The sequence below is a fragment of the Vipera ursinii genome (assembly GCF_947247035.1).
Source record: "Vipera ursinii genome assembly, chromosome: 1".
Taxonomy (NCBI): Eukaryota; Metazoa; Chordata; class Lepidosauria; order Squamata; family Viperidae; genus Vipera; species Vipera ursinii.
The window spans coordinates 70942098-70965607 of record NC_139512.1 but is presented as its reverse complement, the minus strand read 5'-3'; the positions used below and the strand labels follow the sequence as shown (position 1 = coordinate 70965607).

Genomic DNA, 23510 nt, shown 5'->3' with positions numbered 1-23510 from the left:
TGCATAACTTATCTGAAATAAGGCAATTTCACCCTAGCTATTTGTGCCTTGAGTGAGAACTAGGGGATGATTTGTTTAATAATCCATGTATTTGTTTTCTTGGCTGTCCATTGTATTCTCAGGTACTCATGGTAAAGGGTTAAGAATGTCAGAGTCATAAACTGAAAACTAAGGTGTCCACCACAATCCACAATGTCAGAATGACACAAATTAAATATTTTCTGTCATTTGTGTGATGTCACTCTCCAATTCTCACAGATATCTATGACTGATAATATAAATCAATTGATAAAAGTCACATAGGAAGCCCAATAAACTTTCTTCTCCAAAAGGTTTCATTAGGAGGTATAAATAAATGCTAGATATTAACTTTGATATTTTTTTAAAAAATATGCTGAGTAAACTCAAACTATAATACTATGGGAACTCTCTAGAAAGCATGAATGGAGTAATTGTTTATGGAGGTAAAAGAAGCATCAGTTTTGAATATACACGTAATTTTAATCCTGGCTAATGGAGACACTGGAAATTTACCTAGTTTGGTATTCAAATCCACTAGAATAGTTCTTGAACTTGTACCTTTTCTCCTTCATTTGCGTAAACAATCTCAATGTAATATTTGTCTTTACTGAAGTTAAAATATAGAAAAACTATTATGTTATCCAAAAACAACAGTTTAATTCTTGTTACTATCTCTGAAAGAAATAGATAAATCATGGGCATAGCTCATATTTTGAAGAATCCCTAATTAAGAGTGCATTTCTGCCAGGGGACAGCAGCAGAGAAATTGCAATCTCCAGGAGATGATGTACAATTGTTGGTTGGCTGTACAGTTTTATAAACTTCAGCATTAAATCACATAACAATTTTTAGAGTATTTAACTTTAGTTCAATTTCTAATCAGAAGCTGTTGACTCATTTTTCTGTCCCTGAAAACATTAGCACAAGGGATCCAGAAATAGCCAATCTGTGTGGCAAGATATCAAATTAAACTCATAAATAACTTAACTTTTTAGCAGATCTATACCCACAATGAGAATGTCATAGGCCTTGAAACAAGCCCACCTAATCTGGCTTTTTGGTAGATGTAAAATGAATTAAGTAACGATCGTGCAATAAAATCAGCGAGGAGCAATTCATATAGACCTTTAACAGAAAACTGATTTCGGGCATACAAATGTAAGCTATTATAATAACATATGATTATTTATGAATAAAAAGAGTTTCACATGCTATTTTGTACAATAACTATAAATTAGATCACCATTTTAGAGAGTTAATTTATTAGACTGATATGGCCACCTATCTCAAATAAATGAATCTGGGTGGTGGGGCGGGGGTCATATCAATCTAATAGATAAATAAATTTGCTACAACTGATTTAGAACAAATTGTTTCCTTTTTTAGAATCAACTTTTTCTCTTTAGAGTCAACTTTTTCAGTAGCCCATCTACAGCCGTCTTTACCAACATGCAAAATCAATCATTCAAAATGTACAGAGGACACTAAACATAGAATGTTATGGAAATGCACTTTCACCAGGACTTGAATCAACAAATATTTCAAAATCCATCACTCAGCAAAATCTTTAGTAGTCCCACTCAAGAGATTACAATGCTACTGTAGTCAAGGATCCTCAGATTTCTTCATCACTCCAAAGCAAACGGCAAGAGGGGAAAAGTCTGGGTTGACTAAAAGTTTTCAAAAGTTTGTATTATCAGAATTCTGAATATCAGGAACGAAGACTATCTGTCACATACAAATAATGCTCAATGTGGAGCAGGATGTTTAGCTTGCATTTTCTTATTTGTTCTTTTGTGACTCAGGTAAATGCCTGTAATGTATCTCTCTGGTGCTCTCTCCCTTTCTATGACTTGACCACGATGTTATTCACTATGGTAGATTAATAGCTTTCTTGCTCTCCACAAAAATGAAGAAATTGCATAGCTTCAATTTCTTCATATGTATCTAGATCAGGAATTAATCCAACACCCAGAATATAGGATGAGTCATGCCTGTTTCTAGGTAGCTCCGTTTCAAACCAATTCCCAATACATTTGCCCTTCATTCTTTAAAAATGGAAAGTGTGGAAAAAAGTGGAAATTCATATTTCTACCAATAAAAAAGCAATTAAACCTAAGATCTCTAGTAATTATGGAATTCCATTAAATATTTTACAGAGATAGCAATTGCTTCAAATTTCAGTTGCCTAGGTTCAGTATCAGTCACCCATTGTAACATATTGTTACTCGGCCTTGGCAAATTTAAGAGGAGTGGAATGCTGGGAGTTGAAGCTCATTCCTCCTAAAGCCCTCTTAAATTTGCCAACATTGAGAAACATTGCCCTATGACCACTATCTAGAAGGTTCCAAACACTGTTAGCAAATAGTCAGATCTGAAGATCTTTCAATTTCCCAGAATACTTAGAAGGAAGCTGAAATCCCAGATCTCTATGAGTGCAATGCTGATGCTAAGTATGTTCAAGAAGTTCTGCCATAAAATAGGGCTCACTCAAATAATCCGATCCAAGGCATTTGAATAGAACAGAACAAAATAGAATAACAGAGTTGGAAAGGACGTAGGAAGTCTTCTAGTAGTCCAACCTCCTGCACAAGCAGGAGACCCTATAACATGGGCCCGGATTATTTACGGGAGTACCTTTTGCCGGCGTTAATTTCCCATCGTCCTGTGCACTCCCACAGATAGGGCCTCCTCAGGGTGCCATCGGTCAGGGAATGTCGACTGGCGGCCCCCAGGGGGAGAGCATTCTCTGTGGGTGCGCCTGCCCTCTGGAATCAGCTCCCTGTTGAGCTCCGGATGGCTCCCGACCTTCGCTCTTTTCGCCGCAACCTGAAGACTTGGCTATTTGAACTTGCCAGCCTGGACCGAGGGACTGGGATTTTAGATTTTACCGGTAAATTTTAAATTTTAGAACGTGTTTTATTGTTTAGGGCTACTTGGTTTAATTTATTTTAATTTTGGTATATTATGTGTTGTATATAGTGTTTTAATTGCCCTGTACACCGCCCCGAGTCCTTCGGTATATAAATCCAAATAATAATAAATAAATAAACATGCTAGACAAATGGCTGTCCAGTCTCTTCTTAAAAGCTTCCAGTGATGGAGCACCCACAACTTCTGAAGGCAACCCATTCCACTGGTTCATTGTTCTCACTATCAGGAAATTTATTAGGAAATTTGCTTCTCTCCTCGATCAGTTTCCATCCATTGCTTCTTGTCCTGCCTTCTGGTGCTTTGGAAAATAGTTTGACTCCCTCTTCTTTGTGGCAACCCCTGAGATATTGGAACACCACTATCATGTCACCCACTAAGTCCTTCTTTTCATTAAACTAGACATACCCAATTCCAGCAACCGTTCTTTGTATGTTTTAGCCTCCAATCCCCTAATAATCTTTTGCTCTTCTCTGCAGTCTTCTTAGAGTCTCAACATTTTTTACTTATTCTACAAATTTTTATTATTCTGCAAATGCCATTTGTATTTTGCTTCCGATACATAGAATTACGATAGATATTAAACTGCTAATCAAAAGCAGCTTTCTTCACAGGCCATGCAGAGGATGGGTTTACAGAATCTGTATTCGAACAATCTGAGGGCTGCTAAATTAAGAAGGCAGATCTTAGAAACCTGAGTGGCAGGTCAAGATTAGATAACCAAATATTGATGGCTAAAAATCAAAGATCCCACTAGTATAGCTGCATATCCTTCTCTTTAATTTGGGTTTTCCCTTTCCCTATAATCACAGTACCCACTAAATATACCTTCTTACTAAAAACTACTTCTATTTGCAGAAAAGGCATTCCCATAGAACAGAAAGTCCACTAATTCAGGATAATTACTAACAGCTACCACACCCAGGTAACTACACTGAAACTACAATGCAATATCTTAAAAAAAAACCTCTATCAGTAGAAGGGAAAACTATTTTGAACCATTGATAGTCTGAGCAAGCCATACATGAAAGTTTTTGGTTAGGAAGAGGAATCAGGCACAATAATCTCTTCCATTATTTACACAGAACTCCCTCCAATCTCATCTACCCAAAGGTGAATTAGTAATAGGAAGCCTAAGACTGCTTTCTGCCAGACAAATATTGAGCCATATAATAGGTCACAAACCCACAGATTCCTCCTTCACCTCTTTCCCATGATGGATGAGGTCAGGCTAAGAGGAATCAGTGGATTTATGTCTTACTTTACAGCTCAGTCTTCAGCCGAGCTGGTTCCCTGTCTCTGAATCAAATACAAATGTCTTTTCATTGCAGACTAATTATGAAGATAAAATACATTAGAAAGTATTATTGGGTTCCCAATCCTATAACACTCTAAGAGGCAATCTTATTTTAGAGAACTGATCTTTCCAACTTAGGAATCTCCACGTTAGAGCCACAATGCATACATTCAGTTGTGCATCTGCTGAGGACACTGTTCAGTATTACTTGAATGCTCTTCCAAAATAAGAGTTAACTATAAATGTATGGAATCTCAACACATGTGTACCAAAAGCAGCCCCCAAAGCACCATGCCAGTACTTTTGTGGTGACCTCACCACAGAACCACAAGATCTAAAAACAGCCAGGAAAAAAAACAGCAACTAGAATTAAAGAGGCAGCAGTTGGACCATCTGAGCTCTTATAGTATTCCACCATCAAATATTCATTGTCCATCACTTTTCAGGGACTACTATGTTACTTGGATCAGGGCTGAGCAGAGGGCACATCTGGAAAGGCTGTTTCATGTCCGGATACAAATGAAGGCAAATATACATGTCCCAGGATAATGTTGCAGGATCCAATCTGGGTCAGTTACCAGGACCAAAGCATTTGTATTTCAAACTTTCGGAGTCATGCTGGAGCCCACCCTCATGGGACTTCTCTATGTGCTTTGGACTGTTCTGTGTGTGGTATTTACCCCCAGCTTATCAAGTACTTAGGAGGTGAGGGCTTGGCAGCACAAAGAAACAACAGCCAACACCACAATCTACATCTAAAAAGCTACACACAACAGGCACCATATAAATATCACATACAGAACAGAACAGTCCAGACCACATAGAGAATTCCCCAAGAATGGGCTTCAGCTTGAGTCCAAAAGCTCGGAAGAGAAAACCCCTGGTTCTGGTGACCCACCCAGATTGGATCCTGCAACACGTCTGGATAATTTGCAACAGACTCCTTACTCCCATGGGCTTAATGCAGCAATAATAATTCTGCTCCCAACTATCCATATGAAGAAATCTCACTTATCTAGCAGGAAAAGGGTGCAAAACACCCTAATTCTTGAACCCGTACCTTTTGCATCAAATACTTTCAGAGAAGAAAGAGACACAAATTTCACAAACCTGAAAACTACCTATCCCCTGTTGAAAGAAGCAATAGAATTATTATAGCATACAAAAATAAAATGAGTGCTTCCTTAAAAAATGAAAAAGCTTTTGCTGGGCTAACTTGTGCTTACAATATCTGCAGGGGGGGGGGGAAACTGAGAGGAAACCCTAACAATTAAATAAGTTTAAAAACATACCAATGATACTTCTTCCAATTTACAATAATTTTTCACTCCGCCCATATTTCCAACTCTTTCTTCGAAGGAAACAGCACCAGTTGTATAAATTCCCTTATTTTGAACGGGAAGAAAGTCTAAAGAAATCTACAAAGCTTAGGCAACCATCACTGCGTGTTAGCCTCTATTTTGGCTGCCCCGGAGGAAAAGGACCACCTCCCTACAAACTACTAGAGAAAGTTAAGGTCCTGCTCTGGCATTATCCGCCCCCCCCCCTTGAAAGAAAGGAAAGGGGCTTTGATAGGCCCGAGTAGTCAGTCCCAGACAGAGCACGACCGCCCACCCTACTCCCCGATAAAAGCCCCCCCTTCTCGTCCTATTTATGGACGAGGATGGCGCCCGAGCTATATTTGAAAAACGAGGTAAACAAGCATGGATGGAGAGCAACAGCTGCCAAAGATTAATCGCACCCATTGAGAGAAAGCGGCTGGATTGCGCAGCCACAGCCCCCTAAAAGAGGTGTGTGTGTGTGTGTGTGTGTGTGTGTTGAGTGGGGGGGGGGAAGAATCCTTCGCCGGTTTCGGTTTGAAAGCAACCTTGGATCCGGGATCCAACCAGCATCCGGATCTTCCTTCTCCAATTTACGGCAGCTACTCCTTCTCCGCCCCAATAATCCCTCCTCTACTGTTTAAACGGGGGGTGGGGGTGGGTGGGAAGGGGGGAGTTGGCCCCGGCGGGATTATTCTGATCCTTATAACGTGGTTTGCCACTTTGTACCAAGCGGCAGGTTTTGTGTTGTTGTTGTTTGTTTTTTTCCACCCGGCGCGAGAATAAACTAAGCAGGCTGCCTCTGAACCTAGAAACCCAGCTCTAGGGGAAAGAAAAAGAAAGAAAGGGATCACCGCTGAATTCACTCGGCTCTCTTGCTCTCCAGGCCCTGCCTTGCTCTTCGTCTCCGGCCCCGAGGAGCCACCTCTGGTGCCCTCTCTCCTTGCCCCCTTCCCCCCCCCCGCCGTTTCCTGCGGCGTCTATCAGCAAGTTCGGCAGAAATTGGAATCCCGGGTTTGGGTTCAGAAAGAGCCGCCTCCTGCGCCTGGCGCGTCTTAATAGTAGTCACCCCTAGCTTCTGATTACTGGATTGATATTAAACCGCTTTCCCCCACTTCCAAAGCCTGATCCCAGGCTATAAAATCACTGTCAGGGGAGAGGAGTTCTTGAGCGGGCGCCCAAGAAAAGCGGGTTGCCAAGCTTCCAACTACACCTCGGATGGAGCGCGCCAAGCCAGCAAAGCAGCTCGCCTCTCTTTCCCTGCAATTTCCTCCGGCAATTTTAGGCGGTCCGAGTGCGGATCTAGAAAAAGAGGCTGCAGCAGCAGCAGCGGCGGCGGCAGCGGGCTTATATCTTCTTCTGCAGGTTCAACACGCGCACGCACCACATAGAATTTGCACGAGCAAAGACACGGTGCCATCCAGGCAGGCGAGAAAAGGGGGAAGGGGGGGGGAAATAAATAACGCCTCGTGTTTTAATTTGCAGGGTTATACCTGGCAGGTTCCCGATGATTTGTTGGTTTTTTTTTTTTGTTTTTTTTGCAAAACCATCCCATCTCTTCCTTCAAGCTGTCAGCATGAAACCGGCAATATCAAGTCCATTCGCTCGGCTGCAAACCACCGGCTTGCGTTGCGGAGATCGGGCTATTAAAACGGGAACGAACCCCCGACACTTACCTTTCTTCTTCGGGGCGGCGGAGGGGGGGGCGTTCCTTCTTAACTCCCCTGTTACAGAAGCTTCCCGGTTTTTAGCGCGTTCTCATTGCATCTCGTGGTGTATTGTGGCCAGAATCTGCGGGGTGGGGAGGCGGGGGAATCTCCTTGCCATGTCAGTCGAAGTTGCCTTGCCTTTGGCCTCTCCTGCGAGTCGGGAGAACGTAGGGAACTGCTTAGCTTTCGGCCGTGTACTGAGGAATTGGGAAGGGAGGGGGCGTGCGAGCAAGGAGCCGGAGGAGGAGGAGGAGGAGGATGAAGAAGCAGAGCGTGGGGTGGTGGGGGGAGGAAGGCAAGAGAGGGAAGTGACGACTTGCAGTCCAAAGGATCGGCTGGGCTTTTCCCTTCCCCTCTCACACCACCCCAGTTTCAGAGGTTTCCCAGCATCTCAGCACCAGCCGGGGGAAGCTCAGCGCCCGCTCGGCTTGTGGACGAGAGGTGGGCACAGCTCGCCTTGGGCACAACTGCAGCGAGGGAAGGAACCAAGTCAACAAAGCCAATCTGCCAGCCTCTCCAAGCTCCGCGTCACCCTGCCAGCCGGGAGCGAGAACTGCAAGCGAATTACAAGCCCTGCATATTTATCCTTCGCGACGCCGAGCGCGAGGAGGAGGAGGAGGAGGAGGAAGAAGAAGAAAAAGAAGCCGACGGGGGAGGGAAGGCGTTTCGGATTCAAACGAGGACTTTGAAGCAAACCGCGAGGCTGGAAGCCACAGGCAAAACCCCTCGCTACAGGAGTCCGGCAATGGGCGGCCTTTCGACCGCAGAGGGAAGGACAGGGAGCGCTCAGAGCTTGGTGGCTTCAGCTCGGCCAGAGAAAACACGAGAGACCAGGGCGGGTTGGTGGGTGAAGAGCGGGCGCAGACGTGGCGAAACGTACGAGCTGGCCCGAGTCCTTTGCGTTTGCCAGGGACCTCCGGGAGACCTTAAATTAGCCTTTGGAAATTGCTTAGGAGGGTCCGCCTTGTGGCGTGGCAATCTTGGGGAAGCCACCTGACCTGCTGCTGGTCGAGCACAAAGGAGAGCATCCACTTAGTCTTTCTTCACCATAGTCAAATAACTACTTGGGAGGCAGCGGGAATATTTGAAGGCTAAAAATAGGACTCGCCGCCTGGCAAATTACTGTTTGACTTTAGTAAGGAATGAGCTTGCTGGAAAATGTGGATTTGTTCAGCCTGGAAGAGGTTAACCTCTGAATGTTGGAACTGAGGGAAGCCAAGCAGAGAAGTTTCCTGACCCAGAATTGCCTCTCTGTATTTGTCAGAAGCAAGCAAGCATTGGGAAAGGAGCTTGAAGAAATCTGGCCTAGCAATTCTTTAATGGTGCTTTTTATAGGGCAACCTCCTTCGATGTGATGTGCCTTCTAAATGTAATGGACTACAGCACCCATCATCCTTCTGCTATTCCATGGGAGCGTGTTCTGCTGTCCTTTAGAATAAATGAGAGATGGGCACACACACACACACACCCCGACTTGGGTTTGCAATAATTCACCAGGCTAGTTTTAAAACGAAATGGCCTAATTTTATTTTGCTTTGTAAAGAGCAGTGAGCATAGAGAGAGCCTGGTGAGCCAAACATTTCTGTAATGCTTGTTTCTGAACAACTTCTGTATATTGTCAATCATCAGGAAATATATTACATTTGCCAGAGACTGACTGTCTCTGATGAACACTCTGTGAACAGCATTCAAGACCATTTTATGGCCCCAAACCTCTTGCTAAATTTGGAGGAAGAGGCTGAAGCCCACCCCCACCCCCCAGGGAGTAGAGCATTTAAACCCCAAAGTGTACTGCTAGAACAATTTCAGCCGCTTCAAGATAGGTGGAGTTCAACTTCCAGAATCCCCCAGCAAGAATATTGGAAAATTATGGGAGTTGAATTCCACACATCTTAAAGTGGCTGAGATTGAGAAAACGCTGTACTGTAGTGAGAAACAGGCTTACTTCTAAGTTAAAAAAAAAACTTGCTCAAGAGTAGGATTTTATTCATAGGAAGGATTAGTTCCAGTTGAAGCCATGGTGAGATATCCGGAATCTTGGTTTTACAAGTTTTCCTTTCCTAGCAGCCTATGCAGGAACTACTTCACTAGTCCTATGGGAGAAGGGCGGTATATATGTTCAATAAATAAATACTATATTTCTAATTATTCCTGGATTCATTATATAGCCTCAGATCTTGGGTTGCCCCAAAACACTGCTTTTGAACTATGAGCTATGATGCTTCTGCCTGAACTCTAGGTTTGCACACTGCTGTTAATTTTTAGATGGACTGAATTCCTAAGCTGGTGGTTAGCTTGATCGCAACTATTTTCTCCTGCCTAAGATAAGGTACTAAAGCATTACAGGTTGTCAGGAAGTTAAGAAGAATGTCCTGTTTTACTTAGTTCATCTCTGCCACCCAGTTCATTATCCACTAAAGTACTGATGAATTTCTCCCATGTATCGCAGGGAGGCATTAACAGAAAAGATGGGCTGTGGGAAGGACTGGAAGAAAACAAGACAGGTGGTAACATGCAGCTGCTCTGGGAGGTACCTTCCAGTATATGGAGAAAGTATATGAAGCAGCAAAGGACAAATGGCAAATTTCACAACAGAAGGTCAATTAAATTTGTGGGGTTTCAGTATTTTGCCCACTTAGCATCTGTTGTCTATTTTAGGTGGGTGCAAACATATTTCCTTGGATCATCCTCCGTGGCCACTTTTCCCAAAGGAAATCCTCTCTTTCACAAAAGGAAAAGCGCAGTATATTCTTTTGAAGTCCTGGTAGTGCAGTGGTTAGAATGCAGGCAAACTCTGCCCACAGCCTGGAGTTCAATCCTGAAGGGGCTCAAAGTTGACTCTGCTTTCCATCCTTCTGAGATTGGTAAAAAAAAGGGGGGACTCATATTATTGGGGGCAATATGCTGACATTGTAAACCACACAGAGGGCTGTAAAACACTATCGGGTGGTATATAAGCCTGAATGCTACTGTTATGCTATTGCTTTTGTGGTCTATGACTGTACATTCTTTAATCAATTAAACACACAATATATTATGATCAATGGTGACTTTTCAGACCATAGGACAGTATCTTAAAAAGCTTTTTACCTATGTTTGTGTTTTAGAATTCCTAATCCTAGTTTCACAGTCAATTTTATTAAGCTTCACAGTTTTGCAATATGACAGAATGACAAAGCCATTAACAGTTTATGTGGAGAGCAAAGGTAACATAAAAATGTGCCAGTGTTCTAGAGAGGGCATGATTTACACTGTAATATTATTTATTGATTTGTCTCCTGAAACCTCTCTTGGAAGTTTATTATCTATCAGATGTATATTTCCAAATCTATATTAACTGATAAATTTAGTCACAAGACACTGTATAACAAATATCAATAAAACAATTCTATGTAGTGTCTTATTTCGAATGCTTTCAAATAAGGCTTCTTAAAAATTAGACTTATTTTTAAGCATGTTAGATCATTTGCACTGCATTTAGACTATAAAACTCATTTGGGCTCCAACCCTATTTAACTTGGGTGTCAAAAAATAACACCCCAAACAAAATCTCATTAGCGTTCAGTTCCAAGAATGCCATTTGTCTTCTCTACAAAGGCTGCATGTTTTATTCCTCTATAAACAGAGAATAGAGGGTGTTTTTTTTCTTAGATTGTTATTTACAAAACAACTACAAGCTGCTCCAATTAAAACAAGCAGTTTTAGATGTAGCAAGCAGCATGCTGAACCAGTCTCAACAGTCACACCTGGTTAGTATTTGGATGGAAAAACTGCCGCGAAGAACCAGAGCTATGCCAGGAAAACAGATCTTGGAAGAAGGCAATAATAAACCACTTGCGTATTGTTGCCAAGAAAGCAACATGATCATGTCCATGAAGTTTCTAAGCAAGTGTTTCTTAAATCTTGGCAACCTCCTCCTACTTTCTCCACAACAACCCTATGAGGTGGGTTGGACTGGGAGAGAGTGACTGGCCCAAAATCGCACCCAGCCAGCTTTCATGCCTAAGGTGGGACTACAAGTCCCAGTCTTCCGATTTTTAGCCTGGTGCCTTAAGTCTTAAAGGTAGAGAAGCATTGCTCTAGCAATCTTTCAAGTCTACATAGACTGAATATTGCTTAGATCAAAGATATTCTATCAAAGGCTTTTTTAATTGCTGTTATTGTATTTATTTGGGCTTCTACTACTCTTTTCTTAAAGGGCTTAATAACACAATGTACCTTAGAATACATTTCTTTATTACCAAAATATTTTTTCAATATTGTCAAATGCTTAGTTCATTATTAAGGTAACAAAAATGAGGAAAAGGCTAAATGATAGCCTTTTCAATGACAGCTCTCTCTCTCTCTCTCTTTGTATAACATCTCTGTGTCTAAGTTACTTTTTTTCAGAAGAAAGCCTGAAGAGTTGAACCAGTGATAGCAAAAGATTAACTTCAAAATTTTGGTTGATTAAAAACAATTAAGCAGCCTTAGATAATACCTATCAAATTGTTTTTAAGGAACTTACTGATCTTCTAATAAAAATATATAACATGTCCCTAACTTCATCAAGTAACCCAGAAGTCTATAAAATAGCCAGAATACTGCCAGTTTTAAAAATGAGATCTGGAAGATTATATATTACATATTTTATGGTCTATTCTGGGTGAATTAATAAAAATTACAATTGAAGAAAAATGGGTGAATGTATATACAGGTAGCCCTCAACATAGGAGTGTAATTGAGCCCAGAGTTATGATCAAAAGCCATGTCAGTTGTTAATCAGTTCACTATATTATGGTCATACAACAACAACAATTCACTTCTATAATGTTCCAACCTCTCTTGGCTAATAAAGTCAAGCACTCCAAGAATATATCTCCCAGGACATAAAGGCTCAAATAAGTAGACTTATTGTAGTAAAACTATAAAGTTATTGTGAATAAATTTCAGGTAAGGCTATGTATCAAATGTAAGCTTAATATTAAGTAGTAACTCAGTATTCAGATTTCCCACACCCCTCTCTCTTCTGACTATTCCAAGTAAAAGAGTGTTGAACTGGATAGCACAGTCAAACATCAGCACAGGAAATGTTAAATATAGATATGACATTTTGTATTATGTCATAAACTGTTTTACAAAATTTGCCAAACTTTAATTTCACAGGAGTCATAGCTTCCAGATTTGGATACATTCTGTAAATTAACACTTTTGAGGCACCTGGGTCTAAAAGGTTTTGCCCTATGGAGCACCATTTCACCCAGTTAAAGATTGTGAGAATGTGTGAGCTTTAGTAGTATGAAGGTGATGAGTGAGGTAAGAATTGTAGAGGTATCTTTACCCTGCTTTCTTTGATATCTTTTTGCTATTATTTTACATTTCTTCCAAAAGTCACTCTGGAGCCTTCTAGAATAGATCACTGTTTCTCAGCTTATTGCTTTATGCAAACCATTACATTCTTATCAAAAGCATTTGCAATTACCACCAGATGAAAATTACTGATCCACATTACACTGCCAGATGTGCAAAAGAATCCCAGTTCATTGTGGCACACAAAATTGCCATTTAAAATCAGCTAATGCTCTAATTACACAAGAATATGCATGAATCAAAGTCTGTTGGCAATAATGTAACATCAGATATGATGCATAATACATATACACAATTATTTTACTATTAGGCTCTAAAAAAGCTTCAAAGGGATACTTCATTTCAACAAATGCTTGCAAAAAAGCAATATATCCCTTCTCTCACAGCCACTTCAAAAAGCAGAACAATAGTATTGCTCCCATTTCAAGGCCTTGATTACCATGGAAGCTTCCAAGTTCTTTCCCCCCATTTGTTAAAGTTCTTAATTTATTTTAAAACATTTAATGAATTAAACAAATGACTACATAAAGGGAAAAGGTGAGAAAAGGCATAGTATATATAAAAATATCAAGAAATAAACAGAATTTACAGTGTCATTTATTAAATAATCAAGCATATAAAAAACAAATTCATATCATCCTGAAAAATAATCATAAATTGTTTGCATTTTTTGAAATTTTAACCTGTTTTATATCTTCAGTTGTATATCGAACTGCGAGATGGGCAACAAATAAATTTAGTAATCAATCTATCAGGTCAAAACCCTAGACATTATTCCTATTGAGGTTACTGCTATTTATCATTATTTCAAATAAACGCACATGATCTAATGAAAAAGTAAAATGGAAGAATAACACACACACCAAAAAAACAATCAGCAAAGTCTTTTAATTGGCAATCGACAACACAGGTAAAAATCTTAAGGGGTCATAAAGTATGTTGAGAAGAAGGGTGATCTAAGTCTCTGATAAAGCTTATGCTATGCCTTGACTAAGTCGATTGTGCCTCCTCTATATCAGGGGTGTCAAACTCAATTTCATTGAGGGCCGCATCAGCATTGCGGTTGCCCTCAGGGGGCCAGGTGGATATGGCCTGGGTGGGCGTGGCCTACTGGGTGGGCATGGCTAGAGTGCGTATGGCCTACTGGGTGGACATGGCCAGCTCTACATCGTTCGCATCAAGGGTGCCTGTGGGGGCCTGGGCAGGAGTGGGACAGATCTGAGGGTCTCTGGCAGAAGGAGGGTCTCTGGGCCAGGGCCAAGGCAGTCGGGGCCGTTCCCTCACTGTTTCCAGGATGGCTTTGCAGGCCGCATGAAACCACTTCGCGGGCCGGATCTGGCCCCCGGGCCTTGTGTTTGACATGTCTGCTCTATATAAAGCCCTCTTGAAGATCATGTATAAAACCAGTGCTTTTTTTGTAAAAGAAAAAGGTGCTGGAACTCACACATGTCATACAACCCACCTTGCCTACCCTACAAGGTTCCATCCAAAAAAGGTGCCGGAACTGTTCTGAGCGTTCTATGAGGAAAAAAAGCCCTGTATAAAACCATTGCATACCCCTTCCCTGCAGACTCACCAGCCAAAGTTTGGACGATAAACCTCTTAAATACAGCTGCCATCATTCCTCACTTTGGCTGGGGCTGATGGAAATTGTACCCCACAATAACTGCAAGGATTCAGCTGCAAGGAACCATTTGATCACAGGTGGCACTTAGAATTCAGCTTCTTTACACATCAGGACATGAGTATAAGAGCTATTTGTCATAACTGCTTCTGGCTTAGAGATCCAGATTTTTATTTTTATTTTCTTCCATTTCTCCCTAATCTCCATTATTGATTGATCTGTCAAGAGTAATACAATGGCTATTGCAATTTGCCTTTCTATTTTTTTTCATTAAAACATCTTTAAAACCTAACCACTAAAAGGATGACTTGTTTTACTTCTCTGTGGGTTTTTCACCCTCTCAAATCCTTTTTGGTAAAGCAGCTTCACTTTATTATTGCACTTATCTGCCTTGTGCAAGAGATTCCTACTCAGCACAGAAGTCACCTAAGGTTAGGGTTATTAATACAAAAGCTTGCACGGCAATGGACATTTTGTGGTGCTTATGTGAGTGTTGCCTTTTAATTCCATTCCTACAGCAGCCTCTCAAGAAAGTTTTGTTCCAAAAGCAGATAGCCAAATTATATAATAGTTCTCACTCTCATTGGTAATCAGTGGGAGGAACACAATATATAAGTGTAATATACCAGGTTTTCCTGGCATATCGTTAAGAGCTTCACCTGATGAATTTTTATTGGAACTGAAGCTATTAAAGTACTGGAACTTTGCCAGGAAAAAGACTAGCAGTTCCTATTAAAGGAACCTGGCTCACCTCAACTCAATTCCGGATCTCAAAGAGGTAAGGAAAGAGAAAAAAATGGATACCACAAGGGTTTTAAGCATACACACTTGTACTTCAGGTCCTGCACAAGACCATTGTTAGCTTTCAAGTACTCCTTTGACCTTTAGGGCCTACATACCTTAGCATCAGAGTATGTATGTGTTTTGTTTTACACACATACACACACACACACACACACACAGAATGCACGTGCCCTTTGAGTCAGCTGATGACTCCTGCCAACTGTCTGGCCTGGTCCCTGCAGTTTTCATGGCAAGATTTTTGGAAGTAGTTTGCCATTGCCTGCTTCCTAGGGCTGAGAGAATGTTTCTGGTCCAAGGTCATCCATCTGGCTTTGTGCCTTAGGCAGGATTAAAACTCACAGTAGTATCTCAATCACTATGCTAAATTGGCTCAAGCATCACAGTACTTGAAGGAATACTGTACCTTCTCCATCCATTTTTTTTCATACAATTTGGACATTATAGCAGAACCTGGTTGTGATCAGTCCAACTTTGGTGAAATAAGGGTGATGGTGGTGGTGGTGGTGGTGGTGGAGGAGGAGGAGGAGGAAAGGAGGAGGAGGAGGAGGAGGAGGAGGAGGAGGAGGAGGAGGAGGAGGAGGAGGAGGAGGAGGAGGAGGAGGAAACCTAACAGTGCATCTTTCCTCCTGTGCCTTCTCCTCTGGATTTAGAGATCTTTCAAAGGAGACCCAGGTTGTAGAGGAAAGTCCCTCTTCCTATAAAGCCTGTAAAATAAAATCTGTGTGCTTGATAGTAGATGGTTCATAATTGTGAAACTCTTCTTCTTTGGGGGGCATGGTTGACATTTGTTCATGTAAGGTCATTCTACTTGTTGATTTCTTGTCCAATCATAAACCAAAGCAACAATCCTTGAACTCAGAGCTATAAAAATGATAGGAGGACGAGTTTCTCAAGAAATCTTCTTACTGAAATTGGTTCTCTCTTGCTTGGACTTTTTCAGATGAATCCCTCTTTAGTATCAACACGGTAGATTCATGAAGCATAGTCAGATGGTCATATTAAAATATTACTCATTACTCCTTGAGATGGCAGAAAAGGATGCTAACATAAAATGTGCTGCCTTGATTTATCAGCTATTCTGTTACAGTGGTGAGGCAGGGGTCTCATGTAGTCCCAAAGGTTTTATGGAAGACATTAAGAAAAGTGACAGATGGATTTTCTGGCTTTGTTTCATCTCCCGGCAAGCATTTCTGCCTGTGAGAACCACAGATCATTCTTCCTAGCATGCAGTGGAGCAAGTATGGGCAGGTCCTGGGACAGCATCTTTTGCCATTTGTAAAGTTTCCTGGGCAAATGGTAGAAGGAACAAACATGATTGGTTATCTGGGTTGCTTCGGAATATGGGTTCACTGTTTTTCTGAAGCAGCTCTAAACCTGTGTTCAGAATTAGCCTGGCTTGTCAGATATCAAGCATGGAGGAAGAGTGTAGGGTGAAGTTGGAGACAATGGCTGATAAGAAGTGAACTCTAGCCTCAATTGCTGTTGTGCTGTAGTGGCAACAAACTCAGTACCAGACTTATAACCTACAATTCCAGAAGGACCCTGCAGATAGTCACTAGACCAAGCAAAATGTTGTGTCCTCCCTTCACCAAGTGAACCATAAAAAATGCACCAGTGGTGGCAGAACAGCTGGAAAAACCTGTTTTCTTCAATATAAATCAGTCTCTTGTACGGTACAGGACAGGAGGAAAGTGCTCATCAAAAAAGCACTACTACTGCTGTATGTCTAATGCTTTTTCAAAAGAAAGCTAAACCTTGGTTTATGAGAAGCCCACAAAGGTCCTGGTAGGTGTTTGATGTATGACAGCCGATGCTACTAAGAAAGTCAGATGTCTGGTTTTCCTATAGCCTAAATCAGAATCATCATGGAGGGTAATTCCCAGCAACTGGAGAGGGAGTGGATCTACCCTACTAAAACATTTGGCAAGAGCTGGGTAAAGCCATATCAGCCCTGGCCATATCAGCAAAGCATTCGGGATGAAGTATGCTCAATCATATTTATGGCCACAATTGTGTTTGGAAAAGAGGAAAAGCCTCCTTCAAAATCACAATAGTTATGCTGCCTCAGCTGTGAGCTGGGCATAAAGAGGAAAGCAGTCATGTTTATATGCATAAACAGCTACTAGGTCATGGTCATGCTTGTTTGGGGATGGGGCATAACGATAAGTCTAATGTAGTGTTTCTCAATCTTAGCAACTTTAAGAGGCATGGACTTCAGCTGCCCAAATTCCCCCAGCCAACATGGCCATAATAATTACCAGAACAGCGGACAATCTATCTAGCTACCTTCACTAATCATAATTTTGCCATCCAGAGTGATGCCATGTGGGCATGAATGCAGACCTTCCATCTGCAGGGTCTGACAGTATTAGGTCTGGGATAATTGCCTTCAGAAAACAATATTATATACGGAAATCTGACCATGGTAGAGCTTCCCTTATCAGTCTCCAGCTGCAGCCATGGCTAATCATTTCCATGGTGTATCAAGAGGTGTGAAATTGCTGTTTAATTTTATAAGTGTAATTTTCGCACAAAAGGTGAAGACCTAAAGCCTCAGTGTGGCCAATGCAATCACAGCAGCAAAATTATTCTCACTTTGCCTGGTCGCTCCATTGACCTCTTTCGTGGATACGTGGAAAGAGCTTTTTATATCTTGCCCAGTGGCACGCAAAGCAAAAGAGAATGAGAATTTCCAGCACAAGCAAAATTCTTATTGTGATTACTAGGTTAGTCCTTTGTTTGAACACCTGTACATCGTCGTCGTCGTCATCATCATTATAGGGACTGTAAAACAAGACACTTAAGCATTTGCTTAGAAAAAGGCAATATGAATATGGAGATTTGAAAAAATGGGCTGGACAAACCCTCTGAAAATCTTGTCTTATGTTGTTGAATATTGAAACCCAGAGAGGACAATATGCAAATTGCATCATCTGCAAGCATAGCTTATATTTCTAACAATATCTCTGGGCTCTATTCATATCTTAGAAGTCTAATTAGAACGCAGTATGGTGGATAAGATTTGTGAAAAGCTTTGTTTACCATCTTGTCTAGAAGTGTTTTGTGATTGGCCACCACCACCCCTGGCAACTGCTTTTTGAGCATGTCCATAACATGCTCTCAGTGTTTCAGATGCATCTTGGCCCACTTTTGTGTTAGCTCCTGAATTCAATGTGTAGTTATTTATTCATTCAATGTCCATATTACCCAACCTAGCCAATTAGCCTGGCGAAACAACCAAATCTTCAAGATCCTTTGAAATTCCACCAGAGTTGAGGGCCTTCAGGATCTTAAGGGAAACCTCATTGCAGAGAACAGGTGGTGCTGCAGAGAAGATGCCTTTCTGGGGTCCTGATAGATGGTTTTGTTTAATCAAAGGAACCTAGAGAGTGCTAACCATGCTGGATCGAAGCAGGTGGGCAGATACTAGGGGATGTAGGTGGTGTCTCAAGTAGCTGGGACCTTTATCTTAATTTAGCAGCTCAGTCTCAGTTCATGGCTCTGAAGCCTGAAATGTTTCAGGTAGAGAGAGTAGGATCACATAGGGACATATAAAGTAGGATCTGAATGCCTCCCCCACACCTCATTTGACAAGTTTAATCAATTTGCATATATTCTTTATTGTGATCAGTGGGTGGGAAATGGTGGCTGAAAATTCTTACAAAGATGATCACAGGTATCTTTAGTGTAGGAGATGACCAAACAGAGCCTGAGGGAGGGATCAAATGCATCATCAGTCTCAAATCCCTTTGTGCCCTCAAGAGATCTAAGTCCAGCCCACCTTGAATTCCCTTGACTCTTATCTACTGCCATTTTGCTTTGACCATTAGTAGTTCAGATACTTGTGGAGCACTTCAGATACTTGCAATAAATCTTTATATTCATTTGAACTGCCAGGACTCCTGATTTCCTATGCTTGACATTTAGTATACATATATGCTACCTCCAAGCAATAGTAAATGTTTTAAGAATCTTCAGTTCCATTCTATTAATGAAAACCAATCATGCCATTATATTAAAACAGGGGTGTCAAACTGCCGGCCTGCGGGCCGGATGTGTCATGATGAAACCATGCCCACCCCATTGCCGGCAATGGGGAAAAAGCTCCGATATGTCACACAACATCACGTGATGTCGTGAGTTTTGGCATGTCTGTATTAAAATGTGTTAATTTTCTTCAAAACCCTTCCCAGGTGGAGGTTAAGCAATTTGTCCTTTTGCAGATCCATGCAATTTGTATTACCCTGTTTGCCAATAATCTAGCATAATGCAGCATACAGATGACATCTGGGGATTAGAGAAGACAAACATTCTTGCTTCTAGTTTAGTAGTGCTCCTTCATGCTTTCTTGGTGCTATGGATCATTAACTTTGCACTGCATCTTTTGATCATCCATTTTGGGCAAGAACTGAACCTGGGTGCAAGCTAGCCAAGTCACAACTTGATGGGCAGAGATGGATAGGGAGGTTCTTGATATCTCAGAAAGATATATAGCATTCATTTCCTTGCTCCCCTTCTTTTTCTGTGATGAATGGTCTGATAATGACAGGCAGTGGATTCAACTGACATGCTTAAAGACTAACAGGAAATTGGACACAAGATTTGACACTGTCTTTCAGAGGCTTTTGGAGTCACCAAAAGACATTCCATCAGACAGAAAACTCAATCTCATTCCCCTTGGCTTCTGTCATGGAGCACATGTTCAATTTCCTGTCATCGGTTGTTATTTCTGTTACACAGTCATGGGATAGGAGTGTGAAGACAAGCCAATTTAGGGATTTGTATGAATAAAATGCCAGCTTATATGCACACTGCACAACTGACTGGGAAGTAAAACCTGTTGCTATTGTTTGTTGTTGTTGCTCTTTTTGTTCTTAAACAGCCAGCTCCTTGAAGGCAATATTGAGAATCCTTTACAGGTAATGGAAGACAGAACCAATACAGTATTACCTCAGAAGTGCTGGTAACAAAGAGGAGAAGAGCAGCTCATAAGTTTATGACAGAGGAACTATAGAAATTTTTCCCAGAACTCAGGCAGGTTCTCCTTGAGGTCAAAATCCTTCCCTCAGTTATCCTCTTCTTCAATCATCAAATATTTGAATGCTTTTAAATCCTTTTTCTCTGTATACATATATGCAGTGATCAGCCACATTTAATTATCTTCTTTGTGCTGCCTTCAGAATTCTGGAAGGAAATGGCCTTCTCTAACAGGGCAGTTCAGAAAAATAGGGTGGCTCTTCCTTAGTTCAAGAAGAGAATGTAATGAACTGTGAGAACAACCTTGGGAGACAGGAGGAAGAACCACAATCTAGGCCACAGTCAGATAAACTATATCTCAGCCCAAGAAGGAGTGGGGTGGGTGGGTGGAGGTGGAGAAAGCATCTCAGAAGGAACCCTCATTAATTTTCTGGAAAGTGAGGCAAGGGAGAGGAGAGGTGCTTTCCTAGACTTGCACAATTCTGATGCTTTAACCTTACAATACAGGTAATTGGGACTGGCAACTCTTTCACCAACACAGTTGTAAAGCGTGACATCACGTGTTCTCATTAACTTACAACAGCACTTGCAGCAGTCCCATTTGCCATCATTAGGCAAACCCCACACAGTCAGAACATCCCATAGTCACATGATCACATTTATGACCTCCTGCTGGCTTCCTCACTGACTTTGCTGGCAGCGAAGGTCACACCTGGCGGTCATGCGATTGGCACACTGCAGCACTGTATTTGTGAGCTGGTCACCAGGTGCCCAAATCACAATCACACAACCCCAGAGATGCTGCTACAGTCACAATTACAAGGACTTGTCGTACGTGGTACATGCATTATATTAAAACACAATGACAGCTGTCATAGGCCGCTTTCACGCGGCCGCACTGACAGCTGTCAAAAGTCTACACGTGCGCAGCCGGCCTCGCGGCCTACAAGCACACGCATGCGCATTCCCGACAGAACTGTCAAAACCGCGGCAGGCCCCCGGCGGCCGCCGCAAGCTGTCAAAATTAGCGCATGCGCAGTAGCGGCGGCGAGCTGTCAAAACGCCGACCGCGCGCCAAAACCAGCTGAGGGGATTCCTCTGCCTAACCAACGCACTGGCACTGTCTCTAGGGAGACTCTGCCCTAACAGCTGACCGATTGGCCCCCTGTTCTTGGCGGGAATATGCCCCCCCGTTGATTTGCTGTCCCGTTTGACAGCTGCCTATATAAGGCATGTTTGTTCCCTGTTCTGTGTCCGGGCTAACTAATAAACAACCTGTTCATGAAGACGCGTCTCCCTTGTCCTTCCTGCCGATAATCTACCTGGCGACGAAGGTGGGATCCCGGTACTAGCTGAAGCCGGGCCAGGAGTGTTGCTGTCCGGTCAACTGCTGAAGTCACTAGCTAAGTCACCGACCGGACAAGCCAACCTTCCAGGCGCCCGAAGTACCGCGGACCCGGAATGGCAGCCCTAGGACACATAAGGGAGTTCGACGTCCGGCACCCCGAAGGATGGGAGTCGCATTTGGGCCAGGTCGAGGGGTACCTCCTTGTGAATAAGATTACGGAGGACCGCCACAAGGCCGCCGCGCTCCTATGCCTGAGCGGGCCAGCGGTGTACGATATCGCCGTTGGCCTCTGCAGCCCGGACCCGGTCACTACCATTCCGTATGCCGAGCTCGCGGACCGCCTCAGCAAACACTTCGTGCCAAGGCGGTCCGAACTGTATTGGCGGCTCTCGTTCGCCCGACGGAAGCAGCAGCCGGGTGAAACCTCCACCGCTTTCATCGCGACCGTCAGGCACGCCACCCGCAAATGCCATTTCCCCGACCTGGAGGACCGGATCCGCGATCAGGTTATCGCCGGTCTCCAGAACCCGCGCCTGCAGAGGAAACTCGTGGCAAAGCCCACAATGGACCTCGCAGAGCTCACGCTGGAGATAATGGCGTACGAAGACAGCCATCGCGACGAAATCGAGCCGTTTGGCGAAAACTCGGGCAACTCTGTCCATCAGGCCAGGGAGCTCGACCAGGGGCCGCCGGAGCCCGAATCCGGGGTCGATGCGATCCTCTCCCGCTTCAACCGGATGACCGCCGGCCGGGAAAGGAGCCGCAACCAAGACCGACAATCGGGCCCCAACACTAAGAAGCCGCAGACCAACGCCAGAGCAAAGTGTGCCAGTTGTGGCGGAAGCCATGCCCGAGCCACCTGCAGGTTTAGGAACGCGAAGTGCCACGGCTGTGGCAAGACCGGCCACATCCGATCAGCATGTCGCAGCCTAAACCGGGAGACCCTCCACGACCTTGACGAGATCCCCGCAGGTAGGACAGTCCCTCCCTGCCCTCAACCAAGGGTTATAGGGTCCGTATGCTCCCTAACAAAAACTCCCGCTAACAACATCCCCAGAGCCAAAGTTAGAACGTGGGTCAAAATACAGGGAATCCCCTGTGAAATGGAGGTCGACTCAGGATCCTCCGTTTCCATCCTGTCAGGGGACACCCTCCAAAAGATAGCCAACAAAACAAATCACCGCATTCCAATCCAACCCTCCAGGGTCTTGCTGGCAGATTTTCAAGGGGCGCAAATAGATTTAAAGGGACAAGCCGTCCTGAAAGTCGATTTTAAAAAATTCTCAGGCCACTTAACAGCCCAAATAACCAAGCAACCAAGAACTAGCTTAATAGGACTAGACTGGTTTGAGGCATTAGGCATTCGCCTCGAAGGGACACACCGCATCCAAACCGATTCTTTAGAAAATATCTGCAAAAAATTTGCGGATGTGTTTGACGGCTCACTGGGCAAATACAATGGCCCCCCCATCGACCTCAAGTTCAAACCAGAAGTCGGACCAATTAGAATAAAAGCCAGGAAAGTTCCTTTCGCCCTAAAACCAAAAATAGACAGGGAACTAGACCGCTTGCTCAAACTAGGCGTCCTAGAACCCACTGACAGCGGACTTTGGGAAACCCCCATAGTGACACCTGTCAAACCAAATGGTGACGTCAGAATCTGCGCAGACTATAAAGCGACCCTCAACCGCGCACTCAACCCGCATGCGTACCCAGTCCCGTCAGTAAGAGATGTACTATCAGAAATAGGGTCCGGCTCCATTTTCGCCAAATTAGACTTGGCACATGCCTTCCTGCAACTCCCTGTAACCAGGGAAACCGCAGAAGCCCAAACCATAGTAACGCACAGAGGGGCGTTCAAAGTGAACCGCCTCCAATTTGGCATCTCCGTGGCACCTGGAATATTCCAGGAAGTCATGGAGCGCACTCTCAAAGGCATCCCCGGAGTCTGCCCGTATTTTGATGACGTCCTCATCGCGGGCGACTCCTCCCACTCCCTAGCAACCAGGCTGCACGAAGTCCTGTCAAGATTCCGTGCAGCTGGCTTAAAATTAAAACGCGAGAAGTGCTCAATCGGAGTACCCTCCGCAGAGTTCCTGGGGTACAAAATAGACTGCAAAGGCATTCACCC

General features: G+C 43.2%; 1 protein-coding gene across 2 annotated transcripts in view; it reads right to left on the bottom strand.

Annotated features, from left to right (window-relative positions):
* Positions 1-5725, bottom strand: part of SLC8A3 (solute carrier family 8 member A3) — a 236412-nt gene extending 230687 nt beyond the window's left edge. For both annotated transcript variants that reach the window (XM_083348501.1, XM_083348500.1), the window contains exon 1: positions 5542-5725. The gene's annotated coding sequence lies outside the window, so the exon portion shown is untranslated. The remainder of the gene's footprint in view (positions 1-5541) is intronic.
* Positions 5726-23510: the final 17785 nt, after the last annotated feature.